This window comes from Nicotiana tabacum, chromosome 18, assembly GCF_000715075.1.
Source record: "Nicotiana tabacum cultivar K326 chromosome 18, ASM71507v2, whole genome shotgun sequence".
Taxonomy (NCBI): domain Eukaryota; kingdom Viridiplantae; phylum Streptophyta; class Magnoliopsida; order Solanales; family Solanaceae; genus Nicotiana; species Nicotiana tabacum.
This window is the reverse complement of record NC_134097.1, coordinates 133,620,403-133,638,942: the sequence shown is the minus strand read 5'-3', so window position 1 is coordinate 133,638,942 and position 18,540 is coordinate 133,620,403.

Below are 18,540 nucleotides of genomic sequence, written 5' to 3'. Positions count from 1 at the left end.
CACAATGTGTGCATTTTGGAATATAACTTAACGATGATATGAGGTCTTCTCACTATATTTGGATTCAAGATCTTTGTTTTGCTCCACTAGCAGCTCAGGTCCAGTGAATTGAGAATGCTGATTAGGTGATTATTGTACAATCTGAATGTATTTTATGACAAATTGTAACAATTTTCCTTTTACAAATACTACTTTAAGTAGGGTGTGATTGTAATTGACTTTAATATAGGGAACAAATAACGTTTCGGTTTTTGCTACATTATGGATTCTGAACTTACAGTTACAAGTTCAAAAGTTAAAGACATTTGGTCCTAAACTTAGAATTACAAGTTCAAAAGTTAAGGACACTTGGTCTTGAACTTAGACTAACAAGCTCAAAAGTTAAGGACAATAGGTCCTGAACTTACAATTACAAGTTCAAAAGTTAAGGACGATAGGTCCTGAAGTCCTAAACTTAGACTAACAAGCTCAAAAGTTAAGGACAATAGGTCCTGAACTTAGGCTAAGAAACCCAAAAGTTAAAAACAATAGGTCCTAAACTTTTCAAAAGTTAAGGACAATAGTTCTTGAAGTCTTGAACTTAAACTAACAAACTCAAAAGTTAAGGACAATAGGTCCTGAACTTAGGCTAAGAAGCCCAAAAGTTAAGGACAATAGGTCCTGAACTTAGACTAACAAGCTCAAAAGTTAATGACACTTGGTCCTGAACTTACAGTTACAAGTTCAAAAGTTAAGGACATGTAGTCCTGAAGTTAAGTTCAAAAGTTAAGGACATGTAGTCATGAAGTCCTGAACGTAGAGTTCTAAGTTCAAAAATTAAGGACATGTAGTCCTAAAGTCCTGAACTTAGAGTTCCAAGTTCAAAAGTTAAGGACATGTAGTCCTGAAGTTAAGTTCAAAAGTTAAGGACATGAGTAGAAGGGTATTTTCATCCGGGCAGTTAAAGTTTATTAAAGCAATGGCTAAAGACTAAAGATATTTTAAACAGTGGCTTAAAAGTAAATACATGTGTTATTAGTGGCTAACCGTGCACTTCCCCCCTTATTTTAAGTGACTTTTGTATAGGTTAAAATCTGACCACAGTAGCCGACCCAACCGGGATCCCACCTAAGTGGCGGGATAGCGAGAGACATCACGACCTACTTCGATCTAAGCACCTATAGTGTACATTAAGTTAAAAATAATATTCGAGTAACGACAAAAAAGGTCATAGCGTGAAGGCACATCGGCCAAAGAAGATAGCAAGGGTTCCAGAACTATATATAGGGGGAACTCTCAAAGAGAGGGGGGCTTTTTTCTCTCTTTTCTTTCTCCTTCAATTTCTTTACAAAAAGGATGAAAAATTGATCATCCTCTCTGTCTCATGAAAGAAGAAATGATAAACAACAATAAAGATTGATCACTCCTATTTTATTTTACTCATTATTTTTCGATTCATCTTCAGATCTGGGGTTTATTATGCTTGACTAAGATTGACCTCCTCATTATCATTAATTGTTTAAATCAAAAAGGTTTTGACATTTTTTGGTCAAATAATTTGGTGCCTTCTGTAGGGATTTCGTAGTCAAATTTCCTAGTCTCTTCCAGATCAAAAACTGGAAACATAATCGCCCACCAAAAAGAGCGGTAATTAAACCTCACATGTTAATCTAGATCATGATGCTACATACAAGCAGAAGTAACAACCAACATCCTCCACACACACTGGGCGGTCCATGAACAAGCTAAGGCGAGCCCAACCCGCGCGGAGCTAGAGCACAAAAAAGGGGAAAGAGAGCTGAATGCAGCCACCGAATTTAGAAACAAACATCCCATCAACCATTTAAATGTCAGGCAAAGTGAGCAATGCTATAGATCCACCCTCATTCACCGACTCATCGGATCGGGGTAAGGAAAATATTATTTTGGCTCACCTTCTGTTGTTTGCTCAAACAGGAACACAAGCGTCGCACGGGCGAGCAAGCAAAGGAATATCTCAACTAGAGAATGGAAAACTACTACAAAATAATCGAAATATCGCCCACCTGACATTCCAACTTCTAGAAAATGACGCCCCTTAAGCCGTACTCTCTCTCCCTCACCCAGGAGTTTCCCCAATAGGGTTTTCCCGGGGATTTAAGGACCGATTCGATGAGGGGGACGTTCCCAAGTTCAAAGTATAATTCATCATCCTGCCTGCCAATGACATCTCCAGATCGAAAAGTGAAAGGACTAGACAAGGAAACTTCAATATATGCACGAAACGAACGTGAGCAAAATAGCAACATTTTATACCCTCCAACGTAACACTCTCCGATGTAAACAAAATCAAGCGAACTAGGACTCACCCAGGAAGCGCAGAGGTTGAGCAAAACTGGGACTCCCCCAGAAGATACCTGAAACTCTCCAAAAAACTGGGACTCACGACGGGTTAACATTTCGACGAAAGTTCGAAATAACACCCTCAAGGCCAAGGGCCATCGCCAAAGAGAAGAGTTCAACCTGATCGAACAACGACGGACTAACATTTCGACGAAAGTTCGAAATAACACCCTTAAGGCCAAGGGCCACCGCCAAAGAGAAGAGTTCGACTTTGATCGAACAACGGGGGGCTAACATTTCGATGAAAGTTCGAAATAACACCCTCAAGGCCAAGAGCCATCGCCAAAGAGAAGAGTTCGACCTGATCGAACAACGACGGACTAACATTTCGACGAAAGTTTGAAATAACACCCTTAAGGCCAAGGGCCACCGCCAAAGAGAAGAGTTCGACTTTGATCGAACAACGGGGGGCTAACATTTCGACGAAAGTTCGAAATAACACCCTTAAGGCCAAGGGCCATCACCAAAGAGAAGAGTTCGACAGAGTTCGAACAACGACGGGTTAACATTTCGACGAAAGTTCAAAATAACACCCTTAAGGCCAAGGGTCATCGCCAAAGAAGAAGAGTTCGACCTTGATAGAACAATGACGGTTTAAGATTTCGACGAATGTTCGAAATAACACCCTTAAGGCCAAGGGCCATCGCTAAAGAGAAGAGTTCGACCTCGATCAAACAACGACGGGTTAACATTTCGACGAAAGTTCAAAATAACACCCCTACGGCCAATGGCCATTGCCAAAAATAAAAGAGATTCCGCCCGAACCAACGATAGTTTGGTCCCATCTGGATGACCCAAGTCATGACTGGCTTCGTCCAAAATAACGAATACATTAAAATAATTTCGTTTGGAATCAAGAACGAGTCTGCTCAAAGCAATAAGTCATCTGTCAACCTCGCCCAAATAGGCAGATCAAACAAGACTCCACCCGGACTCATAAAACGAAGTCCTACTCAATCCGGCTGAGATTAAATTCCCTAAAAATCAGGAATTCACCATACGGAAAGCTGAAATTCCACGCCAAAGTTATGTAAAGCAAAAGGAAGAGAAGTGCAAAAGACATATACCGATGAAAACTTTTTTTTATTTAAAGCAGTTGCACAAATAGTCACAAATTACGCACGGCTGAAACCGTCCAAGTCCAAAGGAAAACATAACAACGCGAAGACAACAAACCAAAAAAAAAAGGAACAACACAAATAAAGATGAACAATTCTTTCACTTGGCGTCATCACCGCCATCCTCCTCATCACCATCTCCAGGAAGTCTCTCTTCAGCATCAACATCTTCGTTAGCCTCCGGCGTCGCAGGATCATATCCATAGTTAACACGAGCCTCTCGCGCTCCTTCATATGCGGCCTCAAAAATATTACCCGCTTCCCACAAACTCTTATATATGTCCCGCTGGGCTTCGGCATATACCCAGAGCTCGTGCAGATGACGGGGAATAGTGGAAGAGGCAGATTCGACTTGGGCCAACAATTACGCATTCTCGGCCTCAAGAGCAGCGACCCGGTCCCCCAAAGTCGAAGCCTCCCCGTCGATTTCACCCATACGCTCTTCGAGCCTCGCCTCCCTAAGCGTCATCGTCGCCCTCTCAGATTCCTACTCGGATTGAAGGACGCGGATAGTGTCCTCTAAAGCCGCCGCCCTCGCTGAAGTCGACGCCCAAGCACTCTCGATATTCTCCAATCCGGAAACCTTTCTCTCTAATTCGGCTAACTTTCCCACCCATTCTGCACTCATCACCTCGACCCTGATGGCATTCTGATCCATCTCGGACTGTATCGAGCGCACCTTCGCCTGAAGATGCTCACACTATGCGACAACCCCTTTACCCAACTCAAGTTCTTTGTCATTTGCACGAAGTTGCTCCTCAAGCTCAATACTCCTGCGAATAGCCTGCATCAACTCTTGATCCCTCTTCTCCAGTTCCTTACCAAGGGATCGATCACCGGCATTCACCCTCAGCCACTCGTGCATCTCACAACACTTGTTGCGGTAACGCTGGTACTTCTCCAACATCGTCAAGAAAATCTTGGCCCGAGTGTCGGCGCTACGAGCACTCTCAAACTCCACCATGTACGTCTGAAAACCGAAAAGATAGGTTAAGGCCAGGATCGCCAAAGATTAAAAGAACATAAAAGAAAGGAGAAACTTACCCTCAGGCCCATAGCGCCACTTCATGCATCAAATCAACATCGTGGATGTTCTTGATAGCCTCGCTCTCGACGGCAGAACACAAAAGGTCAAACTACAGTACTAGGTCCTCCGTATCCTCTATGAGGTTAATATCCGACGAGATTTCAAGTATACGGGATGGGCATCCCGCATGTACCACCGTACGAGTAAGGCCCTCTTCAAACATCCTGACGTCATCAGGATCAAGATCAGACTCAAATTTGTAGTCATCGACCATGACGCCTTTTCCCTTCTTTGTGGCCGAAGAATAAGCATGACCCGGTCTAGAAGATGAAGGCTCGCCCAAAGTAACAACAGCAGCCTCGGGACTCCGACTCCCCATCGCAGCAGTCTGTTGGCCACCTATAATGGCTGGAGTCTCTATCAACAGGTTGGTCACGGTGACCGGCTCTACCTCTGCAAATGGGTTAACGTCGTTCCCCGTCTCAAACTCCATCAAGGAGATGTCGTCTTCTGAACATACCACGGTTGATGGAGTAGTTTCGGACTCCACTCGTCGTCTCTTTGGCGGCCCCTCACTATCCTCAGCACGGGAAGACTCCCCCGCTGGGCAGATAAAAGAACTCGAAACCCCAGATTGAGGAATAGTTTTCGTGCACACGGTTACGGCCGCAGATTCAACTTGAGCAGCCCTCGCCGTAGGTCGGGTAGCAGGCCTCGGTACGGGCCGAGCAGAGGGTGTCGGTTGACGAAATGTAAGTGGAGGAGCCCTCACCCTTCGTACTCTCCTTGCTAACAATAAATGTCGTATAAGCAACAAAGTCAGATTTCAAAGTGGAAAATAGAGGCTGCGGTAAAACTACTTACTAGTAAGGGGCTTACGTCCATATTTCTCATAGAAGGATGACCATTCCCGAACTCTCGCCATATGAGGAAGAATGGCGTTCACCCATTCGCGAATATCGTCAATAGGCGCAAGAGGTAATCTCGCGGCTACAAAAGTAAAAACAGTTCAATACCGCCCAAAAAAAGCGGTCGACTATCATTCCAACCAAAGATACAAAAACTTATGTGCGAAGTTACATCTCTTAGGGAATCATGCAGGATCCGCCATGAGTTGCTCGGTCCGCACATAAAAATAGTTTTCATAAAAGCGATGGTTGGCCCTGTCGTCCATCTTCAACACCAGACTCTTTGTCACTTGATGGCGCATATGGATAATCGTGACTCGGATGAGTTGAGGGGCAAAGATATTGAGCATGCGTCTCAGAGTGATCTCCCGACCAGCAAGCTCCACGAACTTGAGCAGCATAAGGAATAATTTATACAAGTATGGCGAAACTTGAGCCGGACACACCTCATAAAAACGGAGAAATCTACCACCAAGAGGGGGAGGAAGCATATACCCGACGATAAAGGGATAGGCGTAGAACGCACAATATCCCGAGCGATCGAAATGTATAATATCATCTCCCACCGCCGGCAGCATTTCAACGTGGTGAGGGATCCCCCATTTGGCCTTTAGCTCTGCAATCCCCGCCTCAATCATAGCAGAGGGAGCAGGTTTTGGCTCTTCTCCGGCAGGACTATGGAAATTGTTCCATGGCTTTCCAGGGCGAGACAATATTTCGGCCGTCGTCGGAACTCCCTCATCCTCTATCACTTCCACTCCTCCGGGAGCAGGAACATCATTTTCCGACGCCGAAATTACGGCAGGATTGTTAGCGCAGGAAGAACTACCAGCCATTTATATTGATTTAATATAACAAAGGGCTTAAGAAAAAAGAAGAGATTGGGACGAAAATTTCCGGCTAACCGAAGAGAATCAAAAATCTGAAAGTATCAGAAAAAAGGAAGATCTACAAAACTCTTTCAACAAAGACAAGAAAGTGTGCCAATCGAATGGTGTTTTTCCTCTATTTATAGGGACATAAATTCCCCAAGCGGGAAACTCAAGAGTCGCCAATCAAAACTGATAAGGGCATGAAACGGTTCAATCCCCAGGAAATGTGTGTCATAATGGCAGTAGCCACGAACGACGTTTCAAATCGAACAACGCTTCGATTCTGAACGGTTGCGACGGTCCAAAGGCATCGTTACAACACCATCCCATTGTCTTGATCCAAAAACTATGTCCAAGGCGCGAACAGTCAGATTTCTCCTAAGTGTTCAAAATCATAATTTGCCCGTCGGGCCCACCAATAGACGACCCCGAAGGACGGAGGGACTAACTGTATAGGTCAAAATCTGACCATAGTAGCTTACCTAGCTGGGATCCCGCCTAAGTGGCGGGATAGCGAGAGACATCACGACCTACTTCGATTTAAGCACCTACAGTGTACATTAAGTTAAAAACAATATTCAAGTAACGACAAAAAAAGTCACAGCGTGAAGGCACATTGACCAAAGAAGATAGCAAGAGTCCTAGAACTATATATAGGGGGGAACTCTCAAAGATAGGGGAGTTTTTTTCTCTCTTTGCTTTCTCCTTCAATTTCTTTACAAAAAGGATTCAAAATTGATCATCCTCCATTTCTCATGAAAGAAGAAATGATAAACAACAATAAAGATTGATCACTCCTATTTTATTTTACTCATTATTTTCCGATTCATCTTCAGATCTAGGGTTTATTATGCTAAGATTGACCTCCTCATTATCATTAATTGTTTAAATCAAAAAGGTTTTGACATCTTTTGATAAAACAATTTTTAAGCCAAAATAGTTTTTAAGTCATAAGTTAGGAATTTTAGCTTTTAGCTTTTGGCTTGTTTTTGTCTTTTAGCTTTAAATTAGACCAACAAGAAATAAATTACAACAAAATCTAAATTTAGGGCGAGGATAATTTAGATTTCAAGGTTCTTTTTTGAATTTAAGCAACTAAAAACTCTTTGGATTAAATTATATGTCGGTAGCGTAACAAATTTTAATACTATAAGTGCAATTTAATTAACAGCATATTACGCCATTACTTTATTTTCCATGTTAACATATCATATTTGTCGTGAAGAGCTACTTATTCCTGCAACTTAAGAGTATTGCAGATAATTTAAACCCCAAAGTCTATTTCTTTTTCTTTTTTCCCTGTTAAAGTCTTTTTCTTTGCTCTTCACAAGCTTGGATGGGTTGTGATAACTGGAAGCCACGTAACAATCCTAAATGAAATGAAAGCAATGTATTAACGGTTGATGGATATATGTGGTCCCCCTCCCCCCCCCCCCCCAACCCCAAAAAAAAAAAGAAATCTTATCTCACGGCGTTCGTAGAAAGAAGGGTTTTTTTGGTACTTTTAACTCACATCAGAAACTATTTATATTTGGTACCGAAAAAATATATAAAATTTGTATAATTTTTTGTATTATATATATTACTATTATTTTGAAACTGTGTATACAGTGTCATTTTCATAAAAGGAGTCATAGCATATGGATTTGCGTATTTTATTTTGACTAGTATAATCAGTATGCTTTAACTCAAACGTGGAAGTTCATAATTTCTTTATACTTGAAACAAGACCGGAAGTCCATGGGGCATTTTCATCTATATCCGCTTTTTGTGTCACGTTTTAACTTATGTCTGTTTTGTAAAAATTTTACAAGCGTACTCGTTTTTTCGCATAACTTCAGCATACGGGGCTGAAGTAGCAAAGGTAATCACGCAAAACTTCAGCATTCTAGTAGCCGAGCCTGAAGTTCAGCTCTAGAGCTGAAGTTTTTGTTTTGTAACTGGCGAACTTCAACTCTAGAGCTGAAGTTTTTGTTTTGTAACTGGCGAACTTAAGCTCTAGAGCTGAAGTTTTTGTTTTTGTCACTGGCGAACTTCTGCTCTAGAGCTGAAGTTTTTGTTTTGTAACTGGCGAAGTTTTTGTTTTGTAACTGGCGAATTTTTGTTTTGTAACTGTCGAACTTCAGCTCTAGAGCTGAAGTTATTTTGTTCTCTTTTCTTTCTAGTGTTTGTGCTAGAGCTGAAGTTATTTAGTTCTCTTTTCTTTCTAGTGCCTGTGTGTTTGTTTTTCTTCTTCTTAATGTATGTATTCTGAGAGACAAACAACTATTCTTTCAAAGAATTCTCTTCGACAGATCGGCATTTGGAAACATATGTCTGATATATCCTTTGGCACAAGCAAATTGTTATACATGGATCGCTTTTCAGAATTTATTTTTATATAAAAATACTATTAAAGTCACAACCTTCAATGACACGTACCTTTCTGCGATGCAAAAGTTCACACTGCTATTGATTCTCGACATGAACAAGCAAGCGAATGTTACCACCACACATTCTAGTGCAACACCAACAATAGAAGAAAGAAGAAGAAGAAGAAGAAGAAGGAGGAGGAGGAGGAGGAGGAGGAGGAGGAGGAGGAGGAGGAGGAGGAGGAGGAGGAGAAGAAGAAGAAGAAAAAGAAAATGAAGGAGGATGAGAAAGGAGGCTGAAGTTATTTAAAAAGTGGATACAAGTTAAAAGTTTTAAAAAAAATAAGTATAGGTTAAATGGGGGCGACCAAATAGGACGCCCCGTGCAATTTTTACGAAGTCCTTAGTCCCCCTTAGATCCATAAAATACTATTGTATAGTTTCTTTATACTTGAAAATTGGAATGCATTAATTGTCATATTTCAAAATATGTCATTTCTTTTATAGAGTAATAATGTACGTTTGAAGGTGATTTCTGTCTATCTATCTACGTTACAGTAAGAAAAATTCGATATTTATGTTGATAAAAAATAATGGGTAACAAATAAATAATTCAAATATGCATAAATTTAGTAAAATTTATGGGTGATTATCCAGCTTTATACGCATTACCCAAAAGTCATTATTCTTTCTTTTTTAAAATAAAAATTATTTTACTTTCCTCAACTTTTCATAAAATTAATATAGATAATTTTTGGTTCAAAACCCATATAAAATGTGAGAGAAAACAAAAATGATCCTTATATTTTGGGGTAAGTTTAAAATATGCCCTTAAATTATACTCACTAGTTGTTTTGATTCTATAAGGCTGTCCAAAGTGAGTAGTACTTTAATTTTCCGTCGAGTATTTAACAAACTATAATTGTTACTTTAATAAAAAATGAGAAAAATAGATTTACTATGGAATCATATTTAGAAGTGTATTTTTTTACAATTTTGGCTATTTTTGGCTCATTATAAGATTTGGTATAGCTAGTATGCTACTTTAAAATTTATTTCTAGCATCTTTTGCATTTTTGGTTTTGCGACTTCTAGATTTGACAAGTTCATCCCGTCAAAATGTTTGCTCTTACTTGTAATTGAGTACTCATAAGATAACTGAATTTTATTGTTTCATAATTAATCATGTGGTCTGAAGATCTAAAAACTCATATATCATGAAATGAGTTAGCTCATTTTCAAGGTAAATGTAGGTTAGTAGCATTAAAGTCAATTGTGATGATTGGTAAATTTGCCCTCATCCATTGGTTCGACTTTTGGACAAATCATTAGTTTTTATAATCGTGTAAAGGATTAAATACTAACTATTTAATTTAGTCCGGAAGAGGTGTGATTTGTTTGTATATATTGCAATAGGAGGCTACAAAGCTAAAGTGTGTCGTTACTTTCTTGTTTACTTTCCAACTAATTTCACACTTATAATATTTTTTTATAATAACTTTAAGTTTAAGTTAGCAGAGCACCTATGATTTTTAATTTTTTTGTCCATTACTGGATTTGATGGAACTATATCGGTAATTCTAGTTAATTAAATATAGTTCAGTATATTTAATAAGCACTCGCTTTTGACAACCTTAGGGATCAAAACAGCTAAGGAGTATATTTAAGGGCACAATTTGTGATGGCGTGAAACACTAATATATAATGAGAGAGATGGCGTGAAACTAGAAAAGAACACTTGTGAATTGTGATGTGTAATCTGAGATGTAAGTACTAAAGAATGTAAACATTAGGGTAGTAAAATATAAGAGAAAGGATGACCTTTTTAAAAAGAGAATAGTTGAAAATTTGCACGTGGAATCTATACCAATAATAATATAGGAAGTGGTTAAAAGAATAAATTAGGTGGTGGTCCAGCAGAACACAGACTGTATGCATTACAACCAAGAGATCCCCAAAATCCCCAACTCATTTTAATTCCACGTTACTCAATGAAAATGCTTTAACCGAAGCCTAATAGAAATAATTTTTTTATATTTCTATTGTTACTGAATGAAAATAATCATAAATATCAAAGATAGGAGGTGAAGTGCAAAAAAGGAGAAAAATGTAAATTTACACACATCACATGAATTATATAACGGAAATTATTTTTCAGAAAAATATTTCTCACTGGGAAGTAAATTTGGGATGTATGATTACTAAAGTATTCGTCAAAAAAAAAAAGAGATTTTCCATCAAAATGAAAAAATTCCCTCTTATGAATAAAAGGCATATTTCTTGTAGTTATTTCTAACTTAATTTCGTATTACTTGCTCTAACTAACATTAAAATTCTTACATCATCAAGATGCAAGTGCAAGGAAATTTACTTAATTTGTATTTTATTATTGTTGTCCTTTTTGTGGCGAAGGTCGGGTAGAAAAAGGAGAAGGAAAGTACTCATTTATATATTATGTAGAAGTTTCCTTTTAAAATTATGTGCTGTTTAATTTGGGAATATTTCGTTTTTCTTCTAAGAGATGACAATTGCGTGTCGCTCATTAATTCTTATAATTCTTACTCCTTTCGTTCACCTTAGTTGTCTTTTTTTAACTTTACACCCCCTTTAAGAAAAAAATAAAAAATAAAGTTATATTTTATAATTTTACCTATAAAAATGATAGTAGTATTTTTTAAAATTTTGGAAAATAATTTTGAGCAGTGATTAGTTAATGATAAGGACAAAACATTGGGAAAAATTATCTTTCTCTTGATTTAGCATAATAATCAATAAAAATAAAAAAATAAAAATTGTATAGTGGACAAGTAAAAATGAACGAAGGGAGTAATTTTTATTATCAATTCATCTATTTTTATAATGATAAAAATTGTAAAGTTTTGTCCTCGTAGGGGAAACTTGTACTTCTATGGTTTGGCCAAAAATAAATGTAGTCCCTATCTTAAGCTATGATGATCACTTAATGAGTCAGCCTGACTCATCCTACCTATTTGAAAAATATAGAAGCAATAATTATATCCATTTATTATACCCTTCTTTGAAGCAAAATATTGACCAAGTGAGGTGTGATCCGTTAGTCAATTGCGCCGACTATGTTCACTATATAGTCAAACGTAAAAATAGCACCAACTAGCCATTTTTCGGACGGATGATCGAAAAATAGTTGACATTTGCAAAATTATTGAAAAATAGTCAATGTTTGGCTGAAATATAGAAAATTTTAGTATAATATGTGAGATTATGAAGCTCATGCGTATAAACTTCCGACATATTATGTTTGAACTCCAGCACACAAAAAGTTCCTACATATTATGCGGAATTATGGAACTCCACCACATTATAAAATTCCAGCATATTATGTTGGAAGCTTATATGTAAAATATTTGAACTCCAACATATTATGCTGGAATATTCCGGATTTTTAAGAGTGTTTTGATCAGATTTTATTTTTACAAGAAAAGTGGTTAAATTTCGATTATTTTTGAAATTGTGACTATTTTTTAATTACCAGTTATAAATATAGCTATATCTCTTTTTTTTCCCTATTCAAACTACCAAATTCGGGTCATGGAAGTAAGAGAATTCTCAATTATTCAGAAATAAGAGAAAAAGAAAAAAGAAAAACAGAAATAGCAATTCCGATTAGGAATTCTATTGCTAATGTTATAATCTTAGTGGTATTGAATATTGATTAAAATTTCTCTCACAATATATGTGGGTTCAATTCTTACTTGTCCACCTTCCTTGATAGAAAAAAATTCAAAGGGATACCTCTATATAATTGTTTGCTTTTGTTTGGATAAGAAAAGGTAAAGGGAATTAGCACTTCTTTTGGTCCAGTTTGGCCAAGTAGATAAGTTCTATGCAACTGTAGTCGGAGTTTTCTTCAAAAACTCATGTAATTATTTGCTCGGCAATCCTTATTCAAATGTTCGATTATTTGCCCAGTATATACTCAGATGGTTCTTGCCTCTTAGTGTAGTAAAATAAGCATTACTATACCAACCTTAACTGAAAAGTATGTTAAGTTGAGATGTATCCCTTTGAGCTAGGGGTGAGCATAGTTTGGGTAAACCCGAAATCCAAACCGAACTCCAATTTTTTTAGATTTTTGGTTTGGATTTTGGATTTAATTTTCAATTTGAATTTCGGATTGGATATTAGATTTTGTACCTCAGATTTTTGGATATCCGAAAATCTAAAATTCTTATACTTTATATTTAGTCCATTATCCATTTGCCAATATTAATAAGTTCAATATCCTACCCATTAGATATCATCTCATATATTCAATATTAATTACTAAGTTATCAGAATACTTCTATTTTACTATTGCTACTTTTTATCGGTCGCATTAATGTCTCTATTGTATTTTTTTTATAATAATTTTATTACTGAAATACTTTATTTGGATGATTGCAGTAAGAATGAGAAACTTTTCAGGCAATTTAACACGAGTACTTTATTTGGATATTCATTTTTGTAAAAAGTAGAAATATCTCAACTTATACGCACAAAATTGAAAATCCATAATATCCAAATCGATTAATCCGAAACCGAACTTACAAAATTCGATTTAATCCGAACTTATTTGGATTATCATTTCTTCAATTTGAAAATCAAAAATTCAAATCAAAATTTTCATATCCAATCCGAACGGCCCAGAACGGCCATCCTACTTTGAGCGAATTTCTATGACGACGAGCCATTCACATGATGTAAGAATGAGGTGCCCCTACCCTTGCATGCAGAAAACAACGAACATTCTTGCAATTTTCCAGTTGCTAGAGAGTCCAGTTATATGTGTAAGCAAGAGAAAGAATAATACGAATGATAGCTGGTCACGTTTAATGTTTCCAAAAAAAGCTGTGTTAGAGTCTGATTTCTCTAGGCAAATTTTTAATACAACTAACTTGCACCTTTGATTGATATTATATTAGTAAAGTCAAGCCTAAAGGCAAAGCAATTAACAATCCCAAATTCTTTTACACCAAAAGCTTTTGCCGCAATATTATTTCCCCTACTCAACGATTCACTCTTCTTGGACTTTGGGCATTCGGTGAGGAGCATCTTTTGAGGGAAGAGAGTGCTAGATCAACTACCAATTGCTCCTTCTAATTATGGGTGTTTGGGGTAGAGTGTGAAATCCAATTGTGATTCTTTTGGACTCAAAATACATAAATAGGTGGAAAAAAAATTTGGTGACCAAAATATATAAAACGTCTTTTTGAACCGCGTTTTACCTTAAAGTCCGTTTGGGACGTTAAGGTAAAGTGCATTTCAAAATTGCGTTCTATATAAAACGCCTTCTATAAATACGTTTTACCTGATTTGTGAGCTCACCAATAACTCTTCTACGCTTAATTGACATAACAATAATTCAAATATGTAAAACGCGTTTTAAAAGGGCATTTTTCAACCCCCCCCCCCTCTAATTGGGCATTGCATTATTTAAAGGCGTTAAGGGTTTTGCAAAAATTCATTCAAAAATAATTTCAACTCCTAATAAATTTTTCTTCATGTTAAATTCTCAAGCTTTTTTTAATAATGTCTGAAGAGAAAAAGTAATGGTTTCGTTATATTGAGGGGGTGAGGTTGTGGTGGCGAATAACTCAGTGAGCTATAGTTTATCTCCACAGAATCATGATAAGTTGCAACTTACAATGGAGTACGATAGACGGGTATCGTTGTTATGTAATAAAATGAGGTTGAACAAACGTTCAGTGAACCTTAAAATAACCGGAAGGTATCCGTATTCTTTGACTCCGCAAGGGGTTGCTTGTTACGTTGAGTTTAACATCGAGGATGATGAAACTCTGAGAGATTTTTTGGGGACTCCGGATGAATACTAGGAACTTATTTTGATAAAAATGTTGGAAATGTACGTAAAGGTTGAAGACGTTCGTAGTAATGAGGTTGCGCAAAGCAGGGATAACCTTCAATCATCGGGTGGTTATTCTAGAGCAGTTTTAGCCGACAAGGTTCCGGCTGAAAGAGTTTGGCCGGATCTAAACTTATCTCCACTGGAAAATAAGGAGCGAGGAAATAATTTCTTTCCTACTTTACATAATCTACAAGACGACTGGTACACTTCAATTTTTCTTTGTGTTATGATGTTTATTTTTGTTATATTGAATTTGTATTAACACTCATATATTCCACAGGGGGTACCATCCAGATATGAATTTTACAAGTTATGAACCCATGCTCAGTTGGATATGCGTAGTTTTGGTGAGTTGGATCACGTTGGTCCATCCGGGAGTCATCACCAACACGATAATGTCCATCATAGAATGTCAACACATTAAGACTTGTAAGTGAAGTGATATAGCTATGTGTAAAGTATTTATCAATTTGAGTAGCTTATTATTTTGTTGTTTGTGCAGTGAAAAAGAGCAACTTGATGGTCTTATCCTCACTTAGTTGCCCGTAGACGACGTATTTACTCGGGATTTGGGAGATGCGCAGAGTCAGGAAGATAATAGTGATTATGACAACAATGCCGATGAGTCTGGAGATGACACACCCTTCCTTAACAAGGGTGATGAGGGGGAGGAAGATAATGTCGAACCTGATTTGACGAGGGAGCATGCTCCATCTCCCGTTAGACCAAGAGTGTACGAGTCCCACGTGTCGTTTCATTCAAGGCATATTCCCTACATTGATCATTTGCCAAGTATGCCGGATGTGGATTCCCTCACAAGGGATTTTGACGAAATTCGGGCAGCAATGTGGAATGAGTCTAGATCAACGGTGCTGGCAAAGGGCATGCTTTTTCCTGATAAAGTGCGCCTAAGCAGGGCGCGAAAATGTACAGCGTAAAAGAGTGCCATGAGATGATGGTATGGGAGTCAAGTTCGAATGTATACAAGGACAAGGTTGTTTGCCGTAGATGGTTTACGGGTTGTCAGTGAATGTTGCGTGCGAGCAAGAAGAAAACAGGATTGTGGAAAATGGGTAAATATATTGGCACCCACAATTGTGAAATGGACACATTCAATGGGAATCACTTCAACTTGGATGTTGACTTGATTTCCTTCAACTGATTCCACACATTGAAGCATCCATTAGGTACTAGATCAAAAAGTGTATTACATCCGTCCACCAGAAATATGGGTGTACTATTACCAAAAGAAAGGCATATCTCGGATGCAAACGTACATTTAAAATTGTTTATGGTGATTGAGATAAGGTATTTTACATCTATACCCAGGTACATGGATGCATTGCAACACTTTAACCCCGAGACTGTTGTTGAATGGAAGCTTGAGCGGAGTGCAAGAATACCGGAATATATATTCAGATACGTGTTCTGGGCATTTAAACCAGCAATTGATGATTTTGTGCATTGTCGTCCGGTAATTTCCATAGACGGTACCATGTCTATGGAAAGTATGATATTAAGCTGTTGATCGTCGTTGTAGTAGATGCTAATGGACAAATATTTCCACTTACTTTTGCCATTTGTACCAATGTAAGCCAAGAGACGTAGACGCTATTTTTGAACCACTTGAAGCAGCACATTGCCAAACAACGTTCAGGTATTTTTCTAATATCTTATCGGCATGGTGGTATATTAAGTTCTGTAGAGCATTTGCCTGAATGGCAGGAACCCTATTCATACCACCGTTAATATGTGAGGCACCTGAAGGCTAATATCCAGAAGAAATATCCCAACAAAGACTTGCATGATTTAATGTGGATGGCTGCAACTGATCACCAACAGTGCAAATTCAGGAGGCGTATGGAATCGATCCACCAGTTAGACGAAAGAGCCTATCATTGGTTGATGCGACATAAGCTTCACAAGTGGAAATTGCATGCGGATGGTGGCAGACGATGGGGAACCCTGACTACAAATATGTCGGAGTCTTTCAACGGGTTATTGAAGTTTGCACGTAGATTGCATGTCACTGCCATGGTGCGTATGTCATTCAAACAGATGGCGGAGAGGTTTGTTGAAAAGCATAGAGATGTATCGAAATTGATGGAGAGGGGTGTTAAATTTATGTCAATACCAATGAAAAGATTTGAGAAATACAGGAGGCGAGCATATTGATATTTATTTTTACAATATAATCACGACCGGGGTATTTTTGAAGTTCGCACCGCTATCCATCAACACCGGGGGAATAATGTACACACCATAAATGAAGCCAGCAGGTTGTGTTCTTGTGGGAAATGGTCCATCTATCACATGTCGTGCTCACATGCCATGAAGTGTTTTCAACATACAGGTTTAGAGCCAACCAACATTGATAGGAAATATAGTGTTGCTGCATACTTAAATACATATAGTGGGCATTTGCAGCCAGTGGATGCTGAGCATTATTGGCCACTGGAGCCATTTAAAATGGTGTGTAACAAGAACTATTTGCATAAGCTACAAGTGCAAAAAAGAACGCGTATATGGAACCAAATGGATGTTGGTGATACCGTTTATGCGCGTAAATGTGGCATATCTCGCAAACAGGACACGACCGTTGTAAATGTCTTTCAGCTGGTTTGGGTGGCGGTGGTAATTCAGCTCCTGGTGGATGTTCATCTAATGTGCTCAACTATCAAGGATACATGTAGTGTTTTATTTTCATAATGTGGTTGTATCAAAGAGTGTATGTACTTGTTTATGTTGCAAGATGTATCAAATAAAATTATATTTCTATTGTTGTTAAATCTTATTGATATTTAATATTTTTCAATTGAGTAAATTAATGAATTTCTCCCTCCCATTCATGTACTCAAAAATAGTATTAGATTAAAAAACGGAAAACTTTTACGTTCACTTTCGAGTGTTACTCTAAAATTATTATAAAAGTACACTGTCAGAGGAGGAAGGTGTTTGATAAATAAGTGAATATATATATAGCACGGTTTAATACTACGTTATGTGTGATCATATATAGCGCGGTTAAATACTACGTTTTGTGTTGTCTTGTCGATATGAAAAGTTGCTCGCCTGCAAAAAAAGCTATTTTGTATCCGAAAAAATCTTTAACAATGAAGCATAGCGTCGTTAAATACTACGTTATGTGTGTTGCCTTGCGCAGTTAAATACTACATTATGTGTGTTGCCTTGCCTATAAATAACAGGCGCATTCTAGTTATTTTCTGCGCTTAACCATAACAAATAACAAAACTTTCCATAAAAGCAGGGTTTTTTCGCTTTAACAAATGTCTGAACGCATTTATGTACCAAAATGTCAATGTGGCAAACGCTGTATGTTGGCGGACTGTTAGGATGATGGTCAAGTTGGGCGCAGATACTAGATGTATGTGAACAGGTTTGGAGGGAACAACGGAAATTTTTATAATTTTGAGGTATGGTTTGATGAACCCTGTAAGCAGGAATGCTACAAAGAGTCTTTGCAGTATTATCATGATTTGACCAAAAAATAGTGGGAATATGAACGGAAATATAAACGAGAAATTGCGGAGTTGAAGGAGAAACTAAAAGAGGCGGAAGAATAAAAAAATAAGCCGGAAACGAAATTTAAGTGGTTGGAGCAGAGAATAATAGGCGATCCTGACTAAACAATAACATGTATGTGTTGAGTGTAGTATTTATCTTTATGTTTCCCGTGTCATGTGTTTTCATTAGTTGTACTGAATTTAAATTATATTAAGTTGATATATTTTTGTTTGTGTTGTAGTATTAAAATAAAATGAAACGAAAAATAAAAACATAATGCGCATACAATGTAAACATAAAAAATTATTGTTATTATTTACATAAAATAATATTAACATAAAATACAAAAAATAAATTGTCCCACGGCCTGTGTACGTCAATGCAGCCACTGGCGTGGGGCGCATCCCGTCCCACCCAGATACTCTATTAGGATCATCCTCATCACGTCACCTCTCTATCGCAGGATGCGCTGCAGTATGATCATTAGTAGTGCT